This window comes from Diceros bicornis, unplaced genomic scaffold, assembly GCF_020826845.1.
Source record: "Diceros bicornis minor isolate mBicDic1 unplaced genomic scaffold, mDicBic1.mat.cur scaffold_546_ctg1, whole genome shotgun sequence".
Lineage (NCBI taxonomy): Eukaryota > Metazoa > Chordata > Mammalia > Perissodactyla > Rhinocerotidae > Diceros > Diceros bicornis.
Window position 1 is genome coordinate 12144 of NW_026691414.1, and position 27947 is coordinate 40090.

At 44.8% G+C, this 27947-nt stretch overlaps 2 long non-coding RNA genes across 3 annotated transcripts in view; one reads left to right on the forward strand and one right to left on the reverse strand.

Annotated features, from left to right (window-relative positions):
• The window catches only part of LOC131403027 (uncharacterized), a 30472-nt gene extending 11386 nt beyond the window's left edge, over positions 1 to 19086 (forward strand). For both annotated transcript variants that reach the window (XR_009219160.1, XR_009219159.1), the window contains exon 3: positions 19004 to 19086. This is a non-coding gene — a long non-coding RNA (uncharacterized LOC131403027). The remainder of the gene's footprint in view (positions 1 to 19003) is intronic.
• On the reverse strand, positions 23 to 10219 carry LOC131403029 (uncharacterized). Its single transcript, XR_009219162.1, has 3 exons — positions 10146 to 10219; positions 9808 to 10032; positions 23 to 357 (listed from the first exon to the last, which is right to left on the reverse strand). It is a non-coding gene; the product is annotated as an uncharacterized LOC131403029 (long non-coding RNA).
• Positions 19087 to 27947: the final 8861 nt, after the last annotated feature.

Below are 27947 nucleotides of genomic sequence, written 5' to 3' on the forward strand. Positions count from 1 at the left end.
ATGAAAGTGCTCAGCAGGGTGCTTGGCCGTGGTCAGTGTTATTATTGGGCTGATATTCGTTGCAAGTGTCCAGAAGAGGAGAAGGAGGTGGGTGCTGGGGGTTGGTGGCCCCATGAGGTTAATGCTTTTCCCACCCCCTGAAACCCATGGAAGGAGATGGTAGGATTCGCTGGCAGGGATATGGGAGAGAGTGGGCCAAGTGTCAGTGACTTTTAGATGAAGGATTTGACACGGGAGCTCAGAGCCACCAGCTTCCAGCTCAGGCAGTGCTTCCAGTCTTCTCAACTTACCTCAAGCCGGTGACCGGCAGGAGCGGAATATGTCTCATAGCTGGCTGCCTCTGTAGAGCTTGGTGACCTAGAATAAAGGGTAAGGAGAGTGGGTGAGATGGAGGTCTCTTGGGGCTGAGGAGGGCCACTGGAGCCGGTGAAAGAACACAGGCCTTGGAGCAAGGGAGACCTGAGTTCAAATCCTGGCTCTGCCCCTAATTCACTGTGCGACCTTAGGCACACCACTCCCCTTTCTGTTATATATAGCAACATTTTTCTTACTATAATATGTGGTTTAATTAATAAATTTAGATTGTTTCATGGACTATATTTCTTCTCCTTCAGAGGAAATATGGAAACATCAAAAAGAGTTAATTCAAACCAAGACAACAGGGTTATTACATAAAACCATAAACTCTTTTCTTTGTTTTTTTTTTTTTTTTTTTTTTTTTTTTTGTGAGGAGATCAGCCCTGAGCTAACATCCGCCAATCCTCCTCCTTTTTTTTGCTGAGGAAGACGGCCCTGGGCTAACATCGGTGCCTATCTTCCTCCACTTTATATGGGACGCCGCCACAGCATGGCCCACCAAGCAGTGCGTCGGTGCGCGCCCGGGATCCGAACCAGCGAACCCCGGGCCGCCGCAGCGGAGCGCGCGCACCTAACCGCTTGCGCCACCGGGCCGGCCCCTCTTTTCTTTGTTTTAATGATTTATGTAAAATAATATGTAAAGGATCTGGGACTATTTTAAGATTTTTTTTTTTAATTTTTTGTTTATTGCAGTAACAGTGGTTTATAACATTGTATAAATTTCAGGTGTACATCATTATACTTCTATTTCTGCATAGATTACATCATGTTCACCACCCAAATACTACTTACAACCCATCACCCCACACATGTGCCGAATTATCCCTTTCACCCTCTTCCCTCCCTGCTTCCCCTCTGGTAACCACCAATCCAATCTCTATCTCTATGTGTTTGTTTGTTGTTGTTATTATCTACTACTTAATGAGGGAGATCATACGGTATTTGACCTTCTGCCTCTGACTTATTTCACTTTGCGTAATACCCTCGGTGTCCATCCATGTTGTCACAAATGGCTGGATTTCATCGTTTCTTATTGCTGAGTAGTATTCCATTGTGTATATATACCACATCTGCTTTATCCATTCGTCCCTTGATGGGCACTTAGGTTGCTTCCAAGTCTTAGCTATTGTGAATAATGCTGCAGTGAACACAGGGGTGCATGTATCTTTATGCATTGATGTCTTCAAGTTCTTTGGATAAATACCCAGCAGTGGAATAGCTGGATCATATGGTAGTTCTATCCTTGCTTTTTTGAGGAATCTCCATTCTGTTTTCCATAGTGGCTGCACCAGTTTGCACTCCCAGCAGCAGTGTATGAGAGTTCCCTTCTCTCCACATCCTCTCCAACACTTGTTGTTTCCTGTCTTGTTAATTATAGCCATTCTGATGGGCGTGAGGTGATAATCTCATTGTAGTTTTGATTTGCATTTCCCTGATGGTTAATGATGTTGAACATCTTTTCGTGTGCCTGTTGGCCATCTGTATATCTTCTTTGGAGAAGTGTCTCTTCAGGTCTTTTGCCCGTTTTTTAATTGGGTTGTTAGTTTTTTTGTTGTTGAGATGCATCAGTTCTTTATCTATTTTGGAGATTAACCCCTTATCAGATGTGTGGTTTGCAAATATCTTCTCCCACTTGTTAGGTTGTCTTTTCGTTTTGTTGATGATTTCCTTTGCTGTGCAGAAGCTTTTTAGTTTGATGTAGTCCCATTTGTTTATTTTTTCTATTGTTTCTCTTGCCCGGTCAGACATGGTGCTTGAAAATATGTTGCTAAGACTGATTTCCGAGAGCGTACTGCCTATGTTTTCTTCTAGAAGTTTCATAGTTTCAGGTCTTACATTCAAGTCTTTAATCCATTTTGAGTTAATTTTTGTGTATGGTGTAAGGTAAGGGTCTACTTTCATTTTTTTGCATGCGGCTGTCCAGTTTTCCCAACACCATTTGTTGAAGAGACTTTCTTTTCTCCATTGTATGTTCTTGGCTCCTTTGTTGAAGATTAGCTGTCCATAGATGTGTGGGTTTATTTCTGGGCTTTCGATTCTATTCCATTGATCTGTGTATCTGTTTTTGTGCCAGTACCATGCTGTTTTGGTTACTATAGCTTTGTAGTATATTTTGAAATCAGGGAGTGTGATACCTCCAGCTTTGTTCTTTTTTCTCAGGATTCCTTTAGCTATTCAGGGTCTTTTGTTGTTCCATATAAATTTTAGGATTCTTTGTTCTATTTCTGTGAAAAATGTTGTTAGAACTTTGATAGGGATTGCATTGAATCTATAGATTGCTTTAGGAAGTAAAGACATCTTAACTATGTTAATTCTTCCAATCCAAGAGCGTGGAATATCTTTCCATTTCTTTGTGTCTTCTTCACTTTCTTTCAACAATGTTTTATAGTTTTCAGTGTACAGATCTTTCACCTCTTTGACTAAGTTTATTCCTAGGTATTTTATTCTTTTTGTTGCAATTGTAAATGGGATTGTATTCTTAATTTCTCTTTCTGCTACTTCATTGTTGGTGTATAGAAATGCAACTGATTTTTGTATGTTGATTAAGATTTTGTTTTTGTTTGGCTTTTCAGATGGTATAGGATAGTAATTGGGAGACGGAATTTTAGGTTTTGGTACATTTGCTAGTTTGACAATTTAGAATCTACTTTAAAGCTAAATAAAAGGCGCCATGGTGTAGTGACTAACTGCGGTTATCCAGGTGCTGGGATGTCAGCCTGCCTTCATTCTAATCTCTAAGTGGCTGTACACAAAGGAATTATCCTCTTCAAAAGTTTACTTTCTTCCTATATTAAATATGGGTAATAGCGTATCTACGTCATGTTAGTTGTGACATTTAAATGGCATAATTAATATAAACACTTAAAAGAATCTCTAGCACAAGATAAATGCTCAATATATGCCAACAATGATTCTGAAATGGAACCTTAGGGGATCTCCTAATTCTGTGCATATCCTTGCTTCAGTGAGAGGATGCTGTTAGCAGGGATATTCTTCTAAACTGTGAAGGAATATTTCACCCGTATAGTGCAATTTAAGGCAGTGCTTCTCAAATTTTGTTGTATCTGCATGACCTGGAGATCTTGTTCAAATGTAGATTCTGATTTTGTAGTTCCGGGTAAAGACTGCGATTCTGCATTTCTAACGTGTTTCCAGATGCTGCTGATGTTGCAGGTCCATAGGCATTTTAAGGCATATTGGGAATGACCCACCCATCCCTTTGTATCTTCCCCAATCTGTCTATCAGAATGATGGAAATTCTGCCATTTCAGATTCATTACTTTTGAACTGTTTCTTCATTTATCCAAATCTGAAATAGAAATACCACTGGTAGATCTGAGAATCACTTCCTACCTCTCTCTCTCGTATCAGCCAAATGGAAAGAAAAAGGAAGTTTTGATGGGGTTGATTTTCAACATGTGCACTTATTTTGAAAGAAAAGTGGTCCCTAGTAGGGGACTATATAATATAGCCAGTTGTCTTTGAATGGCTTCAGAAAGAAAGAGGAAGTTGCATAGAGAAAAAGAAGGTAGAAATTAATTAAATCAAACTATAAAACTTTGTCTGACTTTCTGTTTTCCTCATGCAAGGTCAAGAGGACAGATACTGTATTAACTTCTATTCCTGCCATTACTACAATTTATCAAATCTAACTGGCTTAAAACAACACCCATTTACTGTCTCACATTTCTGTAGGTCAGAAGTCCGAAGAAGCATGACTAGACTCTCTGCTCAGGGTCTCTCCAGCGTTGCACTTTCAGCTGGGGCTTGGAGTCCACCTCCAAACTCACTGATTGTTGGCAGAATTCATTTCTTTCTCATGCTTTCCATGTGGTCCTCTTTACCTTCAAATAAGCAATTGGCTATCAAGTCCTTCCCATACCTTTAATCTCTCATTTGCTTTCTGCTTCTAGTGAGGGAAAAATCTCTACTTTTAAGGGCCCATGAAATTTGATTAGGTCCACTGGATAATCCATAATCTCTCTATTTTATGATCAGCTGATTAGTAATTTTAATTACATCTCTAAAGTCTCTTGCCATGTCACATAACATACTTATGGGATTCATGGGAGTAACACCGGTGGACAAAGTTCACAGGACTACCACAGGTTCTGTATTTTTTTTTGAGAGAAAGCATGGACGAACTAGAATGAATGCACTGATTTATGTTCTAATCTTAGTTTAACTGCATGCTGATCCATTCGTATGAGACATATAAGTACTCCAAGTTTTTCCTTCACACATTTGAAAAAAGATTTTGTTTGAAAAAAACACCAAAAACTTGGCTTGATTTATTAATGCTGTACAAAATCAAATTTGTAGAGAAACTTTATATTATTTCACATTCCTCCTAATGCCTATTGCAGAATTTTACAAACATCATTCACTAAATAAATTATTGAATTGCTGCTACATCTGAAGGCCATAAAAGGTCAACAACATAGTAGATAACATTTGTTTGGAACTTTATATCAGTCTTATAATTAAAAATTTAGATGAGATCTACTCTTTCCAGTAACTGTCTTTTGCAAGTGACAAGGGCATTTCTTGGAGGCATTAAATATTTTTAGTTGTTTGTAACAATTAGTCAACACTGTGATGAACTAGCGCTCTTGAGAAAGATAACTCAGTAACAAAACGTCAAGTTGGAAGACAACTGTTAACAGACTTACAGTCCACTCACGTATTATTCACTTTACTTAGGTCAGCTCACTGTGATACAATATCTGTGACCCGAGGAAGAACAGAGGAGTTTAGACAAAAACCAAGTATTTTCTAAAATAAAAAATAAAATTTCACTATAGTTTTGATTATAATACACAGAAGATAATGGCAACATAAACTGTGTTTTTTTTTTTTTTTGTTTTTTTTGTGAGGAGACCAGCCCTGTGCTAACATCTGCCAATCCTCCTCTTTTTCTGCTGAGGAAGACTGACCCTGGGCTAACATCTGTGCTCATCTTCCTCCACTTTATATGGGACACCGCCACAGCATGGCTTGCCAAGCAGTGTCGGTGTGCGCCCAAAATCTGAACCTGCGAACCCCGGGCCGCTGCAGCGGAGCACGCGCACTTAACCTCTTGTGCCACTGGGCCAGCCCCTTTTTTTTTTTGTGAGAAAGACCAGCCCTGAGCTAACATCTGATGCCAATCCTTCTTTTTGCTGAGGAAGATTGGCCCTGGGCTAACATCTGTGCCCGTCTTCCTCTACTTTATATGTGACGCTGCCACAGCCTGGCTTGACAAGCGGTGCGTTGGTGCGCGCCCGGGATGGGAACCTGCGAACCCTGGGCCGCTGAAGTGGAGTGCGCCCACGTAACCGCTGCACCACTGGGCCGGCCCCCATAAACCATGTTTTTTAAAGAAAAAAGTTATGCTGAACCCAACAACAGGGCATAATTTCCTTTTTTATTTAGTTCTAGTCTTCCTATAATTCCATGCACATTTTTCAGTTAGAATCACAATATACATAGAATCATATATTTACTTGTCTTCACCAAGTGTTACTTGGCAAACACTTTTCCATTTTTCTACATGACCCTATTCTGATAGTTGGCTGAGTAAGAGTCTATCAATTTCATAAACATGAATTCCTTAACTATTCTTCTATTGTTGGACAGTGAGATGACTATGTTTTTAGTAATACAAATAAGGCTGAATTTTTTGACATGGTCATTTCTTTTTTAAAATGATAATTTGTAGAAATTAGATTATTTTGTAATGGGATTAAACATTTAGAAAGAAATTGGACAACTATTTTGAGAAAGATCCCTGAGAATTTTTTTCAGAGGATTTATTGGATACATATCCTTTGTGGATGTATGTGGAAAGTTTTGTCTGAAAAGATAAGGCCACCCACAGCAAAGGTTTGTTTTAGTGCTCCATCTGTTTGGTATGTACTGTGTAGATTAGAAAAAAGTTCTGACCACAGTGAGACAGAATGTTTAGTAATACTTCTATCATAGTCTTCAATTTCTCCCTGAGTTATGCCTAACATATTCTGTCTCTCCTTATGCCTAACAAGATTGTGAACTTTGCAGACACCTTCCGGAAATGGAATCTACTTCTTAAAAGTTAATGAAGATTAATAAACACATCGCATTCATGTGCTCCTTACATACCAGATAGCGGTTGGGATGTAGCAAGTGTGGAGAGGCACAGGGCATGTGGACGAACTAGGCTTGCTGTCTAATTCTCTGTGATGAAAGCACGCGTCCCTGAATGGGAGTGTTTGCTTGTGTGCGTGAAAGACAGTTTCAAATACTGTTATACAAAAGTTTTATCTGCATAAAAATCTGTATTCACGATGTAAGGTTGGCATAACTGATTTAATGATGTACTCTTTACTTTAATTCCACTTTATAAGTTGACTTAATTTTTCATTTGTTTCATAATTTAACAACAGAGAGTAATTAATTTGAAAGGTAGAATGTGATATTTCGTTCAACTCAAAAATGACCCAAACCTATATTTTCATCAGTGCACTGAAGTTGTTTTTTATTATGTTTTTCTTTTCTAAACTAATTGTACTGGTTTTCTGTATTATTGCATTAGGAATTAATTATGTGTCATCTTGGAATAGTCTGTTGTTATTTTTAGTATTATTAATATTGTTAACTCATAATTTATGTTTCAGTACTCTTAATGAAAAACTAGAGCATATAAAAATTAAGCCCATGTCTGCTAGCAATTAAAGATCTACTTAACATTTTTGAGACTCCAGAAAATAGTTTTAATAGATGTTCACTAAGCTTCCTTCTAGTTTTAAAATCGTGACATCTGTAAATGCCTTTGACTTATTTTTCAACATGACTGTAAATTTCTTGGTGGCAGAGACTGTAAATTAAATGCCAGTGCCCAGCAAAGTGTCTTATATACAGTAAGTGCCCAAGAAGTGATAGTTGATATAGTCAGGGAATTAACAAATTGTTAGAGCAGAGCTTTTATGTAGACGTTATCAACTTTGTCACTTTTCATTCTGCTTTGGTTTCAAACCACTTTCTCTTCTATTGGCAAATGATTTTTAGACCAATGATTTCCTGATTGCTTGTCAATAATTTGGTCAGGCTTAGAGAAGAAAGTCGATGAGCTTTTTTCCCACTCTACCTCATTTTAAATATTCCATTTTCATATAAACATACAATATGAATGTCAGGTTTTTGTTCAGATAGTTCAGCCAGAACACATTTTCTTCAGGCAGTTTAGAAATTCCCTGTGCTCCTGAGAAAATTTGATACCAGAGTTGACTCTTTCTCTCTGTTACACGTTGGTGTACCCTTCTACCCTTCTATAAACATCTTCTATCTCACTGGCTTTTATTGTAGTTTCTACATTTGTAGAAGCTTGGGAAATGGGCATGTTTTATCAAAGCTCAGTGCTTGATTGCTGTTCTTTAACTTGTGTTTCCTAATGTGGATCATTTTTCAGGGATTAGTCTAATCTCATAGAAATATGAGGATAGAAGTCTTAAGTGCCATAAAATATATATAGATGTTTCTTCCTTGAGACAATTTTGAACTAAATTTAAGCCCTATTTTAATACCTAAATATTAATATATTAATATTTCACTGACAATGTGCTGTCTCGTTTCTCCTCTCACCTGAGCACTTGCTTTATCTCTTCACCGTCTCCACCATCTCCTCCCCTTCATCTTGATCCCAATCGTGGGCATGTCATATAAGACCAAAGTATGGTCTCTTGATCTCCTGTTTTACTTCCTGTGAGAGATAATCTTCTCTCATGCTTTCAGACTTTCATTTATAGAAATAATTTCTGAATGTGCTGCTACTAATAATTAACCTTAAGTCTTACTTTCACTTGTGATGATAGGAAATCTTTAATGCAGGATCTTTGTCACCTCAGATTCATAATATCAAAAATGAAATTATCATTTTCCTTCACAAATGGAATTCTTCTTACATAATTTTGGTAAATGCTGTAGCTAATCTTTTTAGACTTTATGCTTTCCTTTTATTTAAATGTATTCAGTTCTCTGATGCCTGGTAAATAACTGGGAAGTGTGTTTGTTAATGATATCTCTTAAGATGTGAGATGGCAGTGAAGAAAGTTCAAGGCTATCACATATATAAAAAATCCCAAGTATTTTAAAAGGATTATAACTAGGCTTAATTTCCTCACTTCAGGTCACACTTTACTGTAGGTTTCTCACTCTTTCACGGTACGTATATTCTTTGCTTGCCTGTATCCGACATCGGTATACACACACACACATCACTGAGTAAATATATCCAAGGATTACTTTTGAAAAAGCTTTTTAGGTATTTTATGATTGAAAAACTTTGTAAACCACAGAGCCACAGCCCTGACACATAGTAAACCCTCCATGATATATATAGATTGATCAGTTGTTTATGAATTTAATTTAGCTCTTTAGATTACATGAACGTGCAATTAGAAATCTAACATTGGTTATCAAAATATCTGAATTTTATATCAGGTTTTATTAGTATGCTTTAGAACCTAGATTTTATTTCTTGAAAGGACAGTCTAGAACTTCTCTACACCTGAGAAGATTTTCTTTCTTTTGGACAGAATAATGTGTTATGTAACATGTTAAAACAGTTGTTTTCTAGTTTATTTTCCAATATAAAATGGAAATCTGAATATGACATCATAAAAATATAGACCTCGAGGAGTGAATGTAGTAGATAGATTTCATCACCAGCATATAGGACGTAATCATATATATCTACAGTATCTTGTCACTGACAAATGTGTTTTAGGGACCTCCTAACAATAAAATAATTCTATTAAATTTATTTTTTATAAATATCTCATTGATCTTTTATTCAACAAATATTCTTTGCCTACTCTGTGTCAAGTTGTGTGCTAGACTGAGCACAGAGAGATACAGAGGCCCCCCCCCCTTCAAGATGCTGTCAGTCTAATAGAATGAAATAAATATGAACATAAATCATTACATGTAGGAGCTAAAGGAACTATGACCTAGATGTAATAGTAAAACAAACAGTGGATTGGTCTGGGGGAGGGAGTTACATATTACATAATAGTCTTATACCAATTTTATAATTTCTTAATTAAACTATAATATAGAGGGAAATCTGCCATTTCAAAGAGGAATGTTTTTCATTTCATTTCAGATTGAGCATATTAGGTAATACATAAACTGTGAGGGAGAAGTTTCCAAAAATTACTTAAAGATATTTTGGGTTTAAATAGCCAATGCCTGACATCAAGTTTAATTGAATATTAGACAAGTGGAGTGCTATTGCTTTGTATGTGCAGGATAAAGGCCATTTCGGTACTTCAAAGTGTACCAAATAATTATTGAGTATTTAGTATGTTCAAGCAGTGGTAAGTAGTACACATAATTAATTTAAATCTCATGATAACTTTGTAATGTGCTGACTGTTATTATACCAGCTTTAAATCAAAGGCATTTGAAGGTTAGAGAAGTTAAACAACATACTTGCAGTCATTCAACTGTTGAATTTCCTTCCAGGAGACAAAGCTCATTCTTTGTTTTTCCATACTGAAATTTACTCGTTGTGCGGTAGTGCTTTATTCAGTAACACATGGACAGACACTGCTATCCACAACAAATTTTAATGTTACGCATCTCCGTGAGTGTGATTAAAGGGATCTTCTTCATTTAAATCAAATATATTTAGAGAATAGGGGTACCATCTTCCATCTTAGGGAAAAAAATGGAAATAATTTCTCTGTGTTATGATTTTGGAAAGTCTTAATATTTTTTATGTCTTCAGAATTCACAACATATAGTGAGGGGTAAAAAGTTGGACTTACTTCCCTTTCCAATTGTGAATGAATTTGTTTTTCTCCATTATCTCTGGTAAGTGAGGTAGATGGTGATTCAGGATAGAAACACGATCTCTTCTCCTGCACAGTGAAAAAATACGGTCTCCGTTTCAGACTGACCATGTTGCAGAGAAGATCCACCCAGCATGAGACTAGAGAGAAGAGAAATCCTGAATCAACTGTGGCTGAGTGATCTTAGGTTCCAGCTTACACTCAAGCATTTTGTACTTAAGTTGATTTATCTTAAGGATTAATGTTAAGTAACATAAGAATTCCTGCAGACTCTGATTATGATTTCATTAGAGTAAAATTTCTACAATTGGTGGTTCTAATACCAAAATAAAATGTACATGTGCCATGGGGCCGGCCCCGTGGCATAGCAGTTAAGTGCCCGCGCCCCGCTGCTGGCGGCCCAGGTTCAGATCCCGGGCGCGCACCGACGCACCACTTGTCAGGCCATGCTGAGGCGGCGTCCCACATAAAGTGGAGGAAGATGGGCACGGATGTTAGCTCAGAGCCGTTCTTCCTCAGCAAAAAGAGGAGGATTGACATGGATGTTAGCTCAGGGCTGATCTTCCTCACAAAAAAAAATAATAAATAAATAAAATAAAATAAAATGTACATTTGCCATATACAGTCAGTTTACCTTAAGAAATGTCTTGACAAGATTTTCTCCAACCAACTTGACGAGATGAACCTAAGGTCTGGCCCTGTATCAATGCCTCGTTAGACCTCAGTATACAGTCCAGAACAGCAGTGGGATTGAGGATGGAAACGGTGGCTCTGAGAGGCAAGTTAGATCTGTCTCTTGGTTGAAGTTTTTCCCAGCCTGTGTAGCTGCTCTGCTACTAATTAAGACTTTGATTTGGGGCACATCCCATAGTCTCCCTGACCTTCTGCTTCCTCACTACCTAATGGGAGGTATAACATTTGGGCCACTTCACTCTTTCAGCCGTTTATTCCATATATTTATATTGAATACCAACTAGACACAGGGTCTGTACTTCTTACCACATAATGTGATCTCTCCAGATAAAAAGGGGTTGGGGAGAAGAGTTTCATGCTTTATGTTTGGGATTTTTGAACACGACTATGGATAATATGATTTCAGTAACAGCCAGATGTGGTCAGTGCCTCCAAATTATTATTCTGCTTCTCTGTGCATTTCCTAAAACTCAGAGAATGTTTCCAGGCACATCAGCCTTGATATGGAGATCAACACTGATGCTCCACTCAGGAGACCTTTATAACACCCAGGTCTGGGACACCTTACTGTCACTTGGCTTCCATATCCAGAACGGCCCCCACAACAATTCCACCCCATTCATTTATCATCCCAGTCCTTGAACGGGTGTCAGGTCACTACTGTGATGATCTGACCAAAATTCCAGGCACAGTTTGAGCTTTCTCTACATACAGCACCCCTTACCCAGTGCTGTCACCCTTGCCCATCACCCTCTGGACATTGTTAGGGACAGCTCTGGGTATAGAAGAATGTCAGTCATGTCTTAGAAATCAGTGATCTTCAAGGATGTGGCTGTGGACTTCACCAGGAAAAGTGGGCCCTGCTGGACACATCCCAGAGAAAGGCTGTACAGAGATGTGATGCTGAAGAACATCAGTCGCCTGGTCTGTGTGTGTGTTAGTCAGGGTTCTCCAGAGAAATGGAACCAATAGGTTGTGTATAGATGTATATAAGAAGAGATATAGTATAGGAATTGGCTTACATGGTTATTAAGACTGAGAAGTCACACAATCTGCCATCTGCAAGCTGGAGAACCAGGAAACTGAGTCACATGATTCATTTTATTTTATTTTTTCCAGGTCTATTGAGAGTGTAAGGTGTAGAATCTAATGATTGAGAGTGTGAGGTGTAGAATCTAATGATTTGATACATGTATGTATTCCAAAATGTTTACCTCAATAGGATTAGTTAACACATCTTCCACGTCATGTAATTGCTATTTTGTTGTTGTTATGGTGAGAACATTCAAGCTCTACCCTCATAGTGTACTGAAGTGCCTGACGTTAATTGCCAAGACTTCCGTTGGAACTGTTTCCACATCCCATAAATGTATTGCCAGCTATATGACACACCTACTTGTAAAACAACTAGATAAGAAACCAGGCCACCCTACCCTTGAAGTTACCCTATTAGAAAGCCCTTAGTAACCTAGATATCTGACTGCTTGAGTTACCCTGCTTTTCCTTTCCCATGGCTTAATTTTGGCTGCTATGTTTTAAATTTGCCAATAAATGGTGAACCCATGATAACCTAACACCCCAACCTTCAGACCCAAGAGAGGCAGAGCCCCAGGTCCCTGCTCCTCCCTCTCTCCTTTCCTGAGACTTGGCTGTGTCACCCTCGGGAGTGCTGTGTACCCTCCAGAACCTGTGAGTAATAAATCTTGGTCTTCGAGGTTCCCTGATGGTTTTTGGCTTATGTGCATGTTGCAATCGTAATAGGAACCACAAGGGCCAGACTAGCCACAACATCGACTCTGGTCAGGGAAATGTCTGTGAGGGCTCCCACACGTAGTAAGGTCTCAGTCAAGTTATTCAGGCATTCCTAGCTGATAGCATCACTATGAATAGGCTGAGACCACCACAACACATAGCTCACATTCAAGTATAAAATACAGTGTTGATAATGCTAGTCACCATGCTGTGTATTAGATCCCCAGAACTTATTCTTCTTACAACTGAAAGTTTGTACCCTTTGACCAACATCTCCCCATTTCCCTTACCCCTCGGGCCCTGGCAACCACCATTCTGCTCTCTGTTTCTATGAGCTCAGTGTTTTTAGATTAGTATTTGACTTTCTGTATCTGACTTATTTCACTTAACATAATGTCCTTAGGGTTCATCCATTTTGTCACAAATTGCAGGATTTCCTTCTTTTTTATGGCTGAATAATTTTCCATTATATATATATGCACACACACATATACACACGCACGTGTATGATCACATTTTCTTTATCAGTTCATCCATCTATGGATACTTTGGTTGTTTCCATGTTTTGGGCGTTGTGAGTAATGAGCAAGGAACATGGAAGTGTAGATAACTCTTCAAGATAATGCTTTTGTCTCCTCCGTATATGTATAGCCAGAAGTGCAACATCTGGATCATATGGGAGTTCCACTTTAATTTTTTGAGGAACCTGCACACTGTTTTCCGTAGTGGCTGCGCCAGTTTACATTCTCATCAACAGTGCACCAGAGTTCCCTTTTCTCCACATCCTTATTAGCATTTGTTATCTCTTATTTATTTTGATAATAGCCATTCTAACTGTTGTGAGATAATATCTCAGTGTGATTTTGGTTTGCATTTCCCTGATGATTAGTGATGTTGACCAACTTTTCGTGTACTTGTTGGCCATTTGTATGTCTTTTTTGGAAAAACTTGTCTATTAAGGTCCTCTGCCCATTTTTTTAATTGGATGTTTTGTTTGTTTTTGCTGTTGAGTTACATGAGTTCCTTCTTATTTTGCATATTAATCCCATATCAAATATGTGTTTTGCAAATATTTTCTCCCTTTCTGTGGGTTCCCTTTTCGTATTGTTGATTATTTCTTTTGCTGTGCAGAAAGAAGCTTGTTAGATTGATGTAGTCCCACTTGTTGATTTTTGCTTTTGTTGATTGTGCTTTTGGTGTCATATCCAAAAAAATTGTTGCCAAACAGATATCAAGGGTCTTTTCCCCTGTGTTTTCTTATAGTAGTTTTATGGTTTCAAGTCTTAATGTTAAATCCATAAACCATTTTGAGTTAATTTTTGTTGATGGAGTAAGGTAGGGGTCCAATTTCATTCCTTTGCAAGTGAATATGTACTTTCCCCAACACCATTTGTTGACTAGACTATCCTTTCCCCATTGAGTATTCTTGGCTCCCTTGTCAAATATTAGTGTATATGCATGGGTTTATTTCTGGGCACTTGATTCTGTTCCATTGGTGTATGTGTCTGGATTTATGCCAGTACCATACTGTTTTTATTATTACAGTTTGTGTAATAATTTGATTCAGGAAGTACAGTGCCTCCGGCTTTGTTCCTCTTTCTCAATATTGCTTTGGCTATTTGGGCTCTCGTGTGGTCTATAAAAATCTTATGTTTTTTTTCTATTTATGTAAAAAAATGCCATTAGAGATGGCTTTGGATAGTACAGACATTTTAACAATATTAATTCTTCTGATCCATGATCACAGGATATCTTTCCATTTATTTATGTCTTCTTCAATTCTTCCATCAGTGTTTTATAGTTTTCAGTATACAGATCTTTTATTACTTTGGTTAAATTTATTCCTAAGTCATTTATTGTTTTTGTTGCTATTGTAAATGGGGATTTTTAAGAATTTATTTTTCAAATAGTTTATTATTAGTGTATAGAAATACAACTAAGATTTCTATGTTTATTTTGTATCCTGTACCTTTACTAAATTTGTTTATTAGTTCTAACAGTTTTTTGGTGGCGTCTTTAGGATTTTCTACATAGAAGATTGTGTCATCTGCAAACAGAGACAATTTTACTTCTACTTTCTGATTTAGATGTCTTATTTCTCTTCCTTGCCTCATTGCTCTGGCTAGGACTTCCAGTAGTAAGTTGAACAGAAGTGGTGAAAGTGGGCACTCTTGTCTTTTTCCTGATCTTTGAGGATAAGCTTTCAACCATTCTCTGTTGAGTATGATGGTAGCTGTGGGCTTGTCCTATATGCCCTTTATTATGTTGACGTTTATTTCATCTATACCCAAATCGTTAAGAGTTTTTATCAGGAAAGAATGTTGAGTTTTGTCAAATGGTTTTTCTACATATGGAGAGGATCATTCAATTTGTATCTTTATTCTATTAATGTTGCGTATTATGTTTATTGATATGCGTAAGTTGAACCATCTTTGTATCTTAGGGATATTATCCCTACTTGATCGTGATGTATAATCCTTTTAATGTGCTGCTGAATTTGGTTTGCTAATATGAGAATTTAGCATCTGTATTGATCAGGAATATTGACCTGTAGTTTTCTTTTCTTGCAGTGTCCTTATCTTGCTTTGGTATTAGCATCATGTTGGCCTGGTAAAATGAGTTTGGGAATGTTTCCTCCTCTTTAATTGTTTGGAAGGGTTTGAGAAGAATTGGCATTGATTCTTCTTTAAATGTTTGGTAGAATTCACCCTGAAGTCATCTGGTCTTGGGCTTTTCTTTGTTGGGAGGTTTTTTTTGATGACTGTTTCAATCTCCTTACTCCTTAATGGTCTCTTCAGATTTTTTTATTTCTTCATGATTAAGTCTTAGTAGATTGTGTGTTTCTAGGAATTTATATATTTCCTCTAGGTTGTCCACTTTGTTGGACTATAATCGTTTGTAATAGTCTCTTATGATCCTTTATATTTCTGTTTTTGAAACTCTCTGTGAATTTTTCAGTCAATCCTCGTGTACTTCAGCTCCAGAATTTCTGTTGAGTTCTTTTTTTATGATTTCTCTGTTTTGAACTTCTTATTTTGTTCCTGTATTCTCTTTCCATTTTACTTGGTTGTCTGTGTTCTCTTCTAGCTCACTGAGCTTTGTTCAGACTGTTATTTTCAATTTTTTTTGTTGGCAGTCAATAGATCTGCATTTCCTTTGGGTCAGATACTGGTGCTTTATTTTGTTCCTTGGTACTGTCATGTTTCCTTGATTATTCTTGATGCTTGTGGCATTTTGTTGGTGACTGTGCATTTGAAGAAGTAGGCACCTCTTTCTGTCTTTACATACGGGCTGCAGCATGTATGAAGGGAAAGCCCTTCACCAATCAGTTTATGTAGAGATTCTGGATGGGCATTCTGGTGGTGGGTATGAACAGGATTGCTGCTAGAGTCCTTGAGCAGGCTTCTTTGGTACCTAGGTCAGCAGGTGGGCAGGCCATGCACCTGGGTTCCCAGGGGCCAGTCTGGTACCTGGGTTCACAAAAGCAGGTCTGGAACCTGGGTCCACTGGAGCAGGTGTGGCACCTAAGTCCGTAGTGGTTGGTCTGGGGCCTGGGTCTATTTGGGTGGACCTGGGTGTTGAGTTAGCAAGAACTGACTAGGCACCAGGGACCACTGGGGTGCGTCTGGTGACTGGGTTTGCGAAGGCAGCCTGGCTTCTGGGTCCAGGAGCCAACCTGGTGCTAGTGTGAAACTTGAGCCTGAGTTCACAGGAGCTCACCTGGTGCTGGGGTGTGCCTGACACCTGGGTTCACAGGGATGGTCCTGGACCTGAGTTTGTGGTGCGTGGCATGGTGCCGGTGTCCATTGCGGACAGGCCTGGATCCTAGGTTCATGGAGGCAGACCTGATGGGTGGGAATGTAATATTGGGTCTGAAGCCTGGACCCAAGCGGGCAGCCATGGATCCTGGGTTCCTAAGGTCAGCTTTGTGCAGAGACGGGCCTGGAGCCAGAGTACATGTGGAGAGTCATAGAGCCTGGATGTATGAGGCCAGCCTGATGTTGGGTTCTACTGGGGCAGGCCGGGACCTTGTGTCCACTGGAGTAGGCCAGGAGCCTTGTTCTACTGGAACCTGGGGCTGCAGGGGCCATATTTCACTGGGTGGGGTGCCAGAGCATAAGACTGCAGGAGCAAGTCTGGAGCCTGGGTCCACAGGTGCCAGTCTAGAGCCTGGGGCTGCAGGTGCTAGCCTGGAGACTGGGTCTACAGAGCCGGGCCAGGCACTGGGCCAGACCAGAGCCTGGGAATGCAAAGTCTATCTTGGTGCTGGGTTGAACATAGGGGCTGGGTCTACAGGTGCCTGGGGCTGTGGGGGCAGGCTTGGCTCTGGGGTTCACTGGGGGGGGGGGCAGGTACTGGGGTCTGGTGAAGTTGGGTGCTCACTTCATTCTCCTCTCCCAACAGGGAGAGTATGTTCCCTAGGCTGGAGTGCTCAGGCTTCGGGGGGGAGTGGGCAGGGTAATGTAAAACTGTTCTTTCTACTCTCTTGAATGAGTCTTTCCTTGTTTCTGTGGTCCGCCAAGGTGCTTTAATCACTCACCTGGAATCTTTGGCTCTTGTGAAGATATTTTCATGAGTGGATCATTATTCGAATTGAAGTTTCCACAACGGGATAAGTGGTGGAAGAGCTTATTCCACCATTTTGCTGACATCAGGCTAGGAATTGAGCCTTCAGTTAAAACTAATGCCGAGAAATAAGGGAAAAAATAGAAACCTGCAATATAGACAGGGAAGGAAAGGCCATTGAGTACAAAAAGAAAAGGGTATAGTGCCGTGTGATGGATTGTAAGATAGGTGATAGAAGTATTTCAAGAAGAGAGGGACGAACTGTGTCAAATGCAACAAATACTATAAATTTTGGGATAACTCTTAAGGTGAGGGAAATATACTAAAAATGAAATATTGTGATCATTGTAGAATTCTGTAGAATTATAAAAATCATTGAATTATACACTTATAGGTGAATCTTAGGATATATAAGATATACTTCAATGTATTGCATAGCTATGAAAGTGTGGTTTCCTTTCAGAGTCAGGAGGCAGGACAAAGAGGCCGAGACGTCACTCCGGCCTCCAGGGCCTCACACGTTGCCATTTGTGGATGCGTCGTGAGGCTCCTCCTCAGAACCAGGGCTGCTCAAGGAAGAGCTCACTTCCTAACGCGCGGAAGAATACTTGCCACAGTGGCTTGAAATGGGCCTCTCGAGGTGACATTTCAGTGACATTTTCCCCTTCCTGAAGACGCATGTAATTTTCTACATTCCAACCGGGGATAGAACTGTACCTGGTGAAGAAAACACATCTTTGAAGGCGCTAACCTCGAAAGCTCCCTAGATGTCAGTGACCGAGGGAGGAGGGGGTTCTTCTCACCTCCGTCTTGCCTTTGAGAGAGGAGCGGCATGTTTCCACTTTTGTGAACTTCCGGGAACCCCGCTGCCACCCCGATCCCTGGTTTGGCTGGGAAGGTGGGAGGTGGCGAAGCAAACATCCCGTCACCAGAGAATCCCGTCGAAGGCCGCGCTTGGAAAATGAGTCTGCAAAGAAACAGTTCACGCCACGCGTGGAGCCCTTGACCATGGTGTCGCGAACGTGCTCAGAGCCCAGAGGTGGGCAGGGGTGGACGGGGACGAGCGACTCCTTCTCCACTTGGGCCCTCCTGACCCCCTGCAGCTCTAGGGGAACCCCCCCAAAGGGCCCCCGCTCAGTGCGGCTCCTGTGCCATGCCACGGTGCACCCCACTTCCGTGGGCACCTCTTATTAAATGTGTGCCCAGATGGTCCCTCAGGATGGGGCCCCGCCTGTGGTCCCCACCTAGAAGTCCAGCCCCGGGAGGCAGGCTGCGGTCCTGCGCTGGACTGAATCTCCACTGTCTGGAACGGGGACTGCGGCTTTGGCGGCTCACAGGTCAGATTTACAGGAGGAAGGGAAGGGCCTGGCTGCCCGCAGTGCCAGCTCCTGGTGCTCTGTCACCCCACACTCACACAGCAGTGCCCTCCCCTCCTCCGTGCCGTGCTTCCTGCTGTCGCCTCCCTCAGGCTGCAGGGGCCTCTCTTCCCACCTGCCTCCAACCTTCAAGTCCTCCCTGTCCTCCAAGGCCTCGTCCAGATGCCACTCCCTCTGGACAAGCCGCCCCCTGCCGCCCCCCCCGCCCCCACGCCACCGCCACCCCGCCCTCCCCGCCTAATTACCCCATCACGTGCCCCCTCCTCACTGACTGTTTCCAGGAGGCCCACCACCACCACACACACCCTTTATCGAGTAGTGTAGCTTTAGAGGCAGTCCCGAAGATGGTAGTACCGTACCTTCCTCTCACTATGTTCTGCTTCAATACTGGGGAGGCGTGTTGAGTCTGCCGCTGGGATCTTCACTAGGATTGTCTTGACTCTGTAGATCCTGTTGGGAAGAGCTGACATCTGCTGAACAATACCGAGTCAACCTATGAAGAAACATGGAGGAAGTCTGCACTGCTGTTGGTCTTCTGTGATTTCTTCTGTCAGCGTGTTGTAGACCTCCTCACATCGATCTTGTGCGTAAGTGTTTAGATTTACACCTGTGTGTGTCATTTTTGATGCTGATATCAATGATGTGTTTGTAACTTTAAATTCGAGGTGTTCACCGTTAGTATAGAAGAGAGTTGAGAATCATTTTCAAGCCCATTCATTAGCACGGTGATTAAGTCTTCCACAACCTGTGATGAGGCTCTGTTCTGCCTCGGGCTGTCTCTTCAGGCCTGGGATCCCTGGTCAGGAAGGTAGAGCCAGATCCAGTCCCCTGGGTGTTCACGGCACTCTTGATCCTACCGTCCCCCGGGGAGTGGAGGGTTTTGTGGGCTGTAAGCAGCGAAGAACCGCCACCGCCCCACTCTCCCCAGTTTGTTGCTGCGTCCCGGCTGTCCCCATCCGCGAGAACGCTTGGTGCCGCTGTTCGCAAACCAGTCGGCTAAACGACTTTTCACATCTGATCCCGTGATCGTCTGTTTTCTTTGCACTCCAGACGAAACCTAAAATCTGCAGATTTAGTTTCACATACACAATACTGCTACCACCTTGTATGGGCAGAACTTTCCGTGGACTCTACCCCCCCTTCTGCTCTGGGGAGACTTTGGCCAGGAGGGCCAATGGCCCTGGGAGGCCACCGTCAAGCTGTTCCCTTCTGTGAAGGAATTTCCGACCCGGCGACATGATGCAGGGAGCTCAGCCTCCAGGCGTCCTCTATGGGGAATGTGGATCTGAGAATTTCTGCCTGTTCTTCCAAGGGGATACGCAGGGAAGGGGAATTCATGCGACCCACGGTGGACATGTCCTGTGGTTTGCCTCCGACGACAAAGGGAGAGGCAAGCCCTGGCTGAGCTCCCTTCCTGTGACAGCCAGGGAGAGCCAACGCTACGGAGAGATGCCACAGCCTCGGAACAAATGCATGGCTGGGAGTGTACAGCCGAGTCAAGGGAAGGAGCACAGGCCTGTGAGACCAGAGCCAGCCTTGGGTCCTGCTCCAAATCCCAGAGAGGTGATCTGCAGTGTCCTGGAAAGGGAGGAGCTGGCTCGATCTCGGTGGTTCTTCTTTTATGATCGGAGTTTCGTGGGTGCAGGGGAATGTGCTGGAGTGGACCCCACATCCCCGGCTCTGCCTTGAGCATGAGGAAGAGCCATGGGGCTCTTATCCCCCAGTTCTGTGCCGGGGAAAGAAAGAGGCTTCCAGAAAATTCCCACGGACTGAACTTGACTGTGAGCTCCCCGTGAGGCTGGGCCTGGAGGGAGCAGAAGCAGATACTGATAAGCCTTCCAGAACCGTGACTTCCCGCACAGGTCACACGCACATCCGTGGACACACACCATTCCTCACAACCACAGGGCAGACGCACGAGGTCAGGCGATTACCCTTCTCATGGGCTCCCCTCCCACAGCATCCGTTACGAGAAGTTGCATGACTGGGAGATACATTTAAGTACTCGTATATATCTTTAGCTGCTCTTCTGCTCTTTACTGTTACGTCTTCTCAAGCCGAGGAATATTTCCCGAGACGACCTTGAAGAAATTAATTGGAAATCTGAAGACTAAGGAGGGACTGCGCTACGATGACGTGTATGTCCACATGCAGATCTGGAAAAAGTCGCAGGCTTAGTACAATCCACTAAAGTAGACTTTTGGTGCTCACGTAACTCAGTCATGCTTTTCTCTGCCTTCACACTGCACGTGTCATGATAGGGACTGGATAGGTCCTGTGATAGGTATTGGAGACTAAGCGGTGACACTGACAGGGAGACGCTTGAGCAGAGACCTGAAGGGAAGGAGGGAGACCAGCACGTGGGTCTCACAGGACAGGGATTCAAGGCGGAGAGAAGAGGAAACGTCAAGCCCTGGGGCAGGAGCATCTTGGCGCACTCGTGGAGCAGGAAGGAGGCCTGCGAGGCTGGGGCAGAGCGCGTGAGGGCCCAGCTGTGCAGTTCGACCGGGGAGGTAAGCGGGGGTCAGATCCCGTAGGGCTCCTGGGGCATGGGTGTGTTTGACTTGCACTCTGATGAGTGGAAAGCTGCTGGGGGCGTGAGCTGAGGACGGACCTGACTGGATCCTCTGGAGCTGGGTGGAGAACCGACTGCACGGCTGAGGGCAGGAGAAGGAGCTTGGTTAGGAGCAGCCACGCTCATGTTGTCAAAAGGTGAAGGCGACTCTGAACAGGTAGGGTAGCGGGAGGCAAGGAATGGCCGGATGAGGGCATTACTCTGATGCTGGGAATGAAGGCTTTGCCGATGGGGTGGAGGTGAAGAGGAGAGAGGGGAGAGGTCAAGAAAGACCACAAAGCTGGGGCCTGAACCCCCGTCGGGGTGGAGTTGCCCACGTGGAAAAGAGGGAGAGCGGGTTCAGGGGAGAATTGGAGTATGGTGTGGGCTCGTTCGATGTCCACATGGGGACGTCACGGAGGCAGCTGGGTGGGTGTGAGTCCGGACTGGATGGCAAGGTGTGGAAAGGATAAATAAACGTGGAAGTCACGACAGCACAGATGTCATTGAAGTCCGGAGACTGGCTGAGGTCAGCAAGGGCTCAAAAGCGGTCCAGGATCTACGTCCTGGGTCAACACTGATGCTGAGAGGTTTGGGAGAAACACAGACGTCAGCGATGGAGACAGAGAAGGAAAGGCTACTGAGGTCAGAGAAACACGCCAGCCGACGACAAGACAATCCTCGAAAGAGTAGAATGGACCGAACCGGCAACGAAGTGATGGAAGCATTTCAAGGAGAAGGGACCGACTGTGTCGAATGCAGCCAAGAGAGTCAAGGGTGAGTGATGGACTTCTCCTACAACGGCACTGTGATAGTTACACAACTCTGCACTTGTACAGAGAAAAATCAGTGAATTGGCGTATTTCGGTGTGTGAATTGATGACACTAAATTGTGCCTCAAGAAAACGGTTTCAAAATAAAAGGGCATTTAGCGTGTATCTACCCAGCATTTCTGCTCCCGGGTATTCTTCCCCCAAGGTAAATGAAACTACGTGCTTATAAGGCAGACGTATACGTGAATTTTCACAGCATCTCTGTTCATAACATACCACGCTTGAACTAACGCAGAAGTACATTATTATGTGAAGGGCTGGACATTTTGGGATATATTTACATGAGGTCAAAATACTCAGCCTTCAAAGGAGGGCGTACTGCTTATTCAAATAAAAATATATAGATCTCAAAAAACATTGCTTTGAGCAAAACAGACAGACATCGAACCGTAGGCCGTGATTTACTTCCTTTTCATGAAGTTCTGCCACGACCCAACTGAAGGATGTCAACAGAAATGAAAACAGAGGCTGCGCATGTCGAGGGTGGTTGGGTCTCAATTGAAACATTGCAGAGGGCTGTTTTCTGTAGTCATGGGAATGATTCATATAGGGGAGGGGGTTTGGACACTCTAGGGGTTCGTGAAGTGTCGAAGATTTGTCAAGTCATGCAGCTAATGTTGACACGTTTCACTCTATTTTCATTTGATTTGACTAAAAAGCGAAAAGAAAGAGGGAAATCAGAAGGAACACTGAACCGTCATGGAGCTACGCATAGTTTATTTCCAGATCTCCCCCCAGCCCCACCATGTAAGTGACCTTTCCAGACTGTCAGTTGCCGGTCGGGTTCCAGGCGGAATGTCGGGAGCCGACATTTGTTGTGGCTGGTGTTGCCACGGTGAGTGGGCAGAGCCCTGTGGTGGGTCAGTGCCATGGAGGGGCTGCCGTCCTCTGTGGAGCTGGGCTTTGGGCCGATCCTCGGCAAGCTGGGCGAGGTGGTGGTGGCGCTGCTGCCCGATGGCCTGAGTCCACGCCTCACTTGCCACAGCCTCCAGTGGGAGACAGTGATGCGCCCACCTGTCGTCGGTTTACTGGTGGGTCTCTTATTTCTCTTCAGACTTGTTCAGTCTGTTAGAAGTCGACGTTACGTGAGACGTGAAAAGCGGCTGGCAGAAGCAGTGGCTGCAGCGATTGAGAAGAAATGCCAGCTCATTGACAAGCTCAGCGCTGCTCAAGAGGAGTATATGGGGATCGACTCGTCTTCAGAGAACGCCAGGCTAGAGAGAGAGTCGCTAAATATACCCGGCCTCACAGACGCTTCCCGAAAGGTGACGAGGACCAACTCAGTGCTGATGGAGGAATTAACTGGCCTGGTTCGAGAACTGAAGGCAGAGAGAGCCAAACGGTCGAAAGAAGAAGGAGAGATGGCCGAGATGCTAAAAGCGCTCGCGTCCATAGAAGCGGTCGTGAGATCCAGCACGTCACGAGGAGCTTTGCCAAAGCTGCCCGGAGGCCGAGAGCCAAGCCCTGCTGGTCCCTTCCCCGGCGGTGGGCCTGGGTCTTAAAGCGGGGCTGTTCTCTCCCCCTCCACGCAGGCCTCCCAAGCCGCCTGGCTGCCTCCAGCCAGCTGGACCTCCATCGGAGCGTTCCTGAGGCCAGTGGATGCAGGGGAGCCCCTTCGCTGGGCTGGAGATCCTCTACCTTCGCCTGCTGGACACCGCAGACGGCTCCTTCGCGGTCAGTTCCTCCAAATCGACAGACTTTTGGAATTCCTAGAGCACACCAAGAAAAGTGGGACTTTGTTTCACTTCACGGACTGTTTGGATTATCCCTCGTTAGTAGTGAAGAAGAGCCTGATCTTTTCCTTAAATTGAACCTTCATCAAACTACCTTTCTCTAGACGATATTGTGTAAATATTATGTATATATTAAACTTCAGTGAATTATTAACGGTGTCTGTCTCAGTGTTGCATTGAAAGTTGTAAATGTGCGCCATGTAGCAGTCAAGACTTTTAGCAATCGACAGCAGTCTTGTTTCAGAGTAGTATTCCCAACAGTCGCGACTCACAAGTCGAAGGAGCTTTCTTGGACTAAGTGTGTAGTGGTTAGAAAAAGAAAAAGCTGATCGATCTCTTTGGGGATCAAGTTAGATTGCCTGGTTAGAGAGAGGTTTGCCTTCTTTTGTGACTTGATTCTAATGTGGCAACGGCTAAACAATTTTCAAGAAACAAATGATAAACTACGTGGAGGTTTGTCCTTGCACTACACGAAGGCCGAGGGAGAGTTTACTGATGAAGAGGAAATCACCTTTGACATCTGGGGGGAACCTCCTCGTTGCTGCCCTCGGCCCCCTCTACTCACCAGCTAACGCTCCACACTGGAAAGCTGAGGGAAGTCTCAGGGGTTTCTCTCCCATGTGACGAAGTGAGGGTCTCGATCATTCCTAGTTTCACTCACAGATAATGTCCCCCAGTTAGGCAACGAGCACCAGCTGCGGATGACTCTAGTGGCAGGAAAGCAGCAAGTGGCAGTTGGAGCAAATAGGAGGGGTCACATGAGACAAATGGCAGAGACAGCATCAGCAGCACAGAAAGGATTTCTCCTCTTAAGTCGAGAGAAAGCAACAAACCAAAAACCTGTGCTTGCCTTGGCAACAGAGCAATGAAGACTAGAATGCGAGAGCCTGCCCTTGTGTTGCTGACATTTTAGGAAGGACAGGCAGGTGCTAAAGAATCAAATTGAGTAGAAGACATGGCATATTAGGTGATAACGAATGTTCTGGAGAAGAATAAACAAGGCAGGGTAAGGGGTGATGGGTGTGGGAATGGGGGGCACACTTGCCTAGACACACACTCTCGGTGGGAGTGGTCACCTGAGCACTGAGGAGCCCTGGAGGAGAGCTCTGTAGGCAGCGGGGGCAGAACGGGCCATGGCTCTGAAGGCGGCATGAGCACGGTGAGTGTGAGAAGCGACCAGGAGCCAGAGTGGCCCGAGTGCAGTGAGTGAAGCCAGAGAGAAGGGGGTCAAGGCCATCAGGGGTCAGAAGGTGGAGGGAGTCGAATCCACCGTAAAGAGTTTGGTTTCCCTTTCAGAGGACAGAAGCTGCCATGGGGAAGAGGAGAACAGAGGGAAACCTGTGGGAGAGCATGGCAGGGACTCGAGGCTGAGGATGGTGAAGGCTGCCCCCGGGCAGCGGTGGAGGTGGAGACGGAGAGATGGGGTGGGATCCGGGACCTGTCCTGCAGGCAGAGACCGTGAGACGTGCTGATGCCTGTGGGTGTGAGAAAAGAGAGGCGTCGGCATGGGGACGGGAGCCCCAGGTGAGGGGTGGTGTCCTTCAGCGAGATGGGGGGAATGGCAGAGGAGTGCCTTTGGACGGGAAATCAGAGTGGGTCTCTGTGAGAGTTAGGTTTCAGGGCCCCTCAGCCAGCAGAGTAGAAATACCGAATGTTCGGAGGAGACAGGTGTCTGCGCTCAGAGGAGCGTTCACGGCTGCAGATAGAAGTACGCAGGGGCATCGGGGAGGGAAGTTCCCGTAGCAGAGACGATGTCCAAGGGCCGAGAAGATGCCACAGGGTAGACTCCATGGGCCTGTTTGCGGCGAGAGCCCATCTTACAGATGCAGAAGCTGAGGCCCAGAGAAGTGAAGTGAATATTTACCTCTTCCTTTCTCTGGAGTGGAAGGGTCAGTAATCAGCCCAGGCCTGCCTCTGGTGTCCTGGGCTTGGAGGCCTCACAGATGAAAACAGTAGAGAACAGAAGCCAGGTGTCCCATGGGAGCCAGGTGACCAGGGGAGCACAGGAAGCCTCAAGCAGCTGTCTTGAAGGTCCACTGAGCCTGAATCCATTTGTGGGGTTGGGGGTGGTGGGGGCGGGTCGAGGGGGCTGGGAGGCCCTAAAAGATGGTGTGTGTAGCTGGCGTGGGTTTTATGGTGGCATTTCTAGGGGACAGAGATGAAGCTGGCCTCTCTTCTTTCCTCTTGATACTTCTCCTGTCCCCATTTCTTTCTTTGTTTTTGGCAGGGAGGGCCCGGGGGTGATGCCAGTTCTCAGGTTTTAGGGCAGCTCCTCGCTCTGGAAGCGGGGTTGCCTTTTAGAGCCAGGAGGAAGGGCCGAGAGGCCCAGACGTCGCTCCGGGCTCGAGGGCCTCACACGTTGCCATTTGTGGATGCGTCGTGAGGCTCCTCCTCAGAACCAGGGCTGCTCAAGGAAGAGCTCACTTCCCTAACACGCGGAAGAATACTTGCCACAGTGGCTTGAAATGGGCCTCTCGAGGTGACATTTCGGTGACTTTTTCCCCTTCCTGAAGACGCATATAATTTTTACATTCCAAACGGGTATAGAACCGTACCTGGTGAAGAAAACAGATCTTTGAAGGCGCTAACCTCGAAAGCTCCCTAGGTGTCAGTGACCGAGGGAGGAGGGGGTTCTTCTCACCTCCGTCTTGCCTTTGAGAGAGGAGCGGCGTGTTTCCACTTTTGTGAACTTCCGGGAACCCCGCTGCCACCCCGATCCCTGGTTTGGCTGGGAAGGTGGGAGGTGGCGAGGCAAACATCCCGTCACCAGCGAATCCCGTCGAAGGCCGCGCTTGGAAAATGAGTCTGCAAAGAAACAGTTCACGCCACGCGTGGAGCCCTTGACCATGGTGTCGCGAACGTGCTCAGAGCCCAGAGGTGGGCAGGGGTGGACGGGGACGAGCGACTCCTTCTCCACTTGGGCCCTCCTGACCACCTGCAGCTCTAGGGGAACCCCCCCAAAGGGCCCCCGCTCAGTGCGGCTCCTGTGCCATGCCACGGTGCACCCCACTTCCGTGGGCACCTCTTATTAAATGTGTGCCCAGATGGTCCCTGAGGATGGGGCCCCGCCTGTTGTCCCCACCTAGAAGTCCAGCCCCGGGAGGCAGGCTGCGGTCCTGCGCTGGACTGAATGTCCACTGTCTGGAACGGGGACTGCGGCTTTGGCGGCTCACAGGTCAGATTTACAGGAGGAAGGGAAGGGCCTGGCTGCCCGCAGTGCCAGCTCCTGGTGCTCTGTCACCCCACACTCACACAGCAGTGCCCTCCCCTCCTCCGTGCCGTGCTTCCTGCTGTCGCCTCCCTCAGGCTGCAGGGGCCTCTCTTCCCACCTGCCTCCAACCTTCAAGTCCTCCCTGTCCTTCAAGGCCTCGTCCAGATGCCACTCCCTCAGGACAAGCCGCCCCCTGCCGCCCCCCCCGCCCCCCCGCCACCGCCACCGCCACCCCGCCCTCCCCGCCTCCTAATTACCCCATCACGTGCCCCCTCCTCACTGACTGTTTCCAGGAGGCCCACCACCACCACACACACCCTTTATCGAGTAGTGTAGCTTTAGAGGCAGTCCCGAAGATGGTAGTACCGTACCTTCCTCTCACTATGTTCTGCTTCAATACTGGGGAGGCGTGTTGAGTCTGCCGCTGGGATCTTCACTAGGATTGTCTTGACTCTGTAGATCCTGTTGGGAAGAGCTGACATCTGCTGAACAATACCGAGTCAACCTATGAAGAAACATGGAGGAAGTCTGCATTGCTGTTGGTCTTCTGTGATTTCTTCTGTCAGCGTGTTGTAGACCTCCTCACATCGATCTTGTGCGTAAGTGTTTAGATTTACACCTGTGTGTGTCATTTTTGATGCTGATATCAATGATGTGTTTGTAACTTTAAATTCGAGGTGTTCACCGTTAGTATAGAAGAGAGTTGAGAATCATTTTCAAGCCCATTCATTAGCACGGTGATTAAGTCTTCCACAACCTGTGATGAGGCTCTGTTCTGCCTCGGGCTGTCTCTTCAGGCCTGGGATCCCTGGTCAGGAAGGTAGAGCCAGATCCAGTCCCCTGGGTGTTCACGGCACTCTTGATCCTACCGTCCCCCGGGGAGTGGAGGGTTTTGTGGGCTGTAAGCAGCGAAGAACCGCCACCGCCCCACTCTCCCCAGTTTGTTGCTGCGTCCCCGCTGTCCCCATCCGCGAGAACGCTTGGTGCCGCTGTTCGCAAACCAGTCGGCTAAACGACTTTTCACATCTGATCCCGTGATCGTCTGTTTTCTTTGCACTCC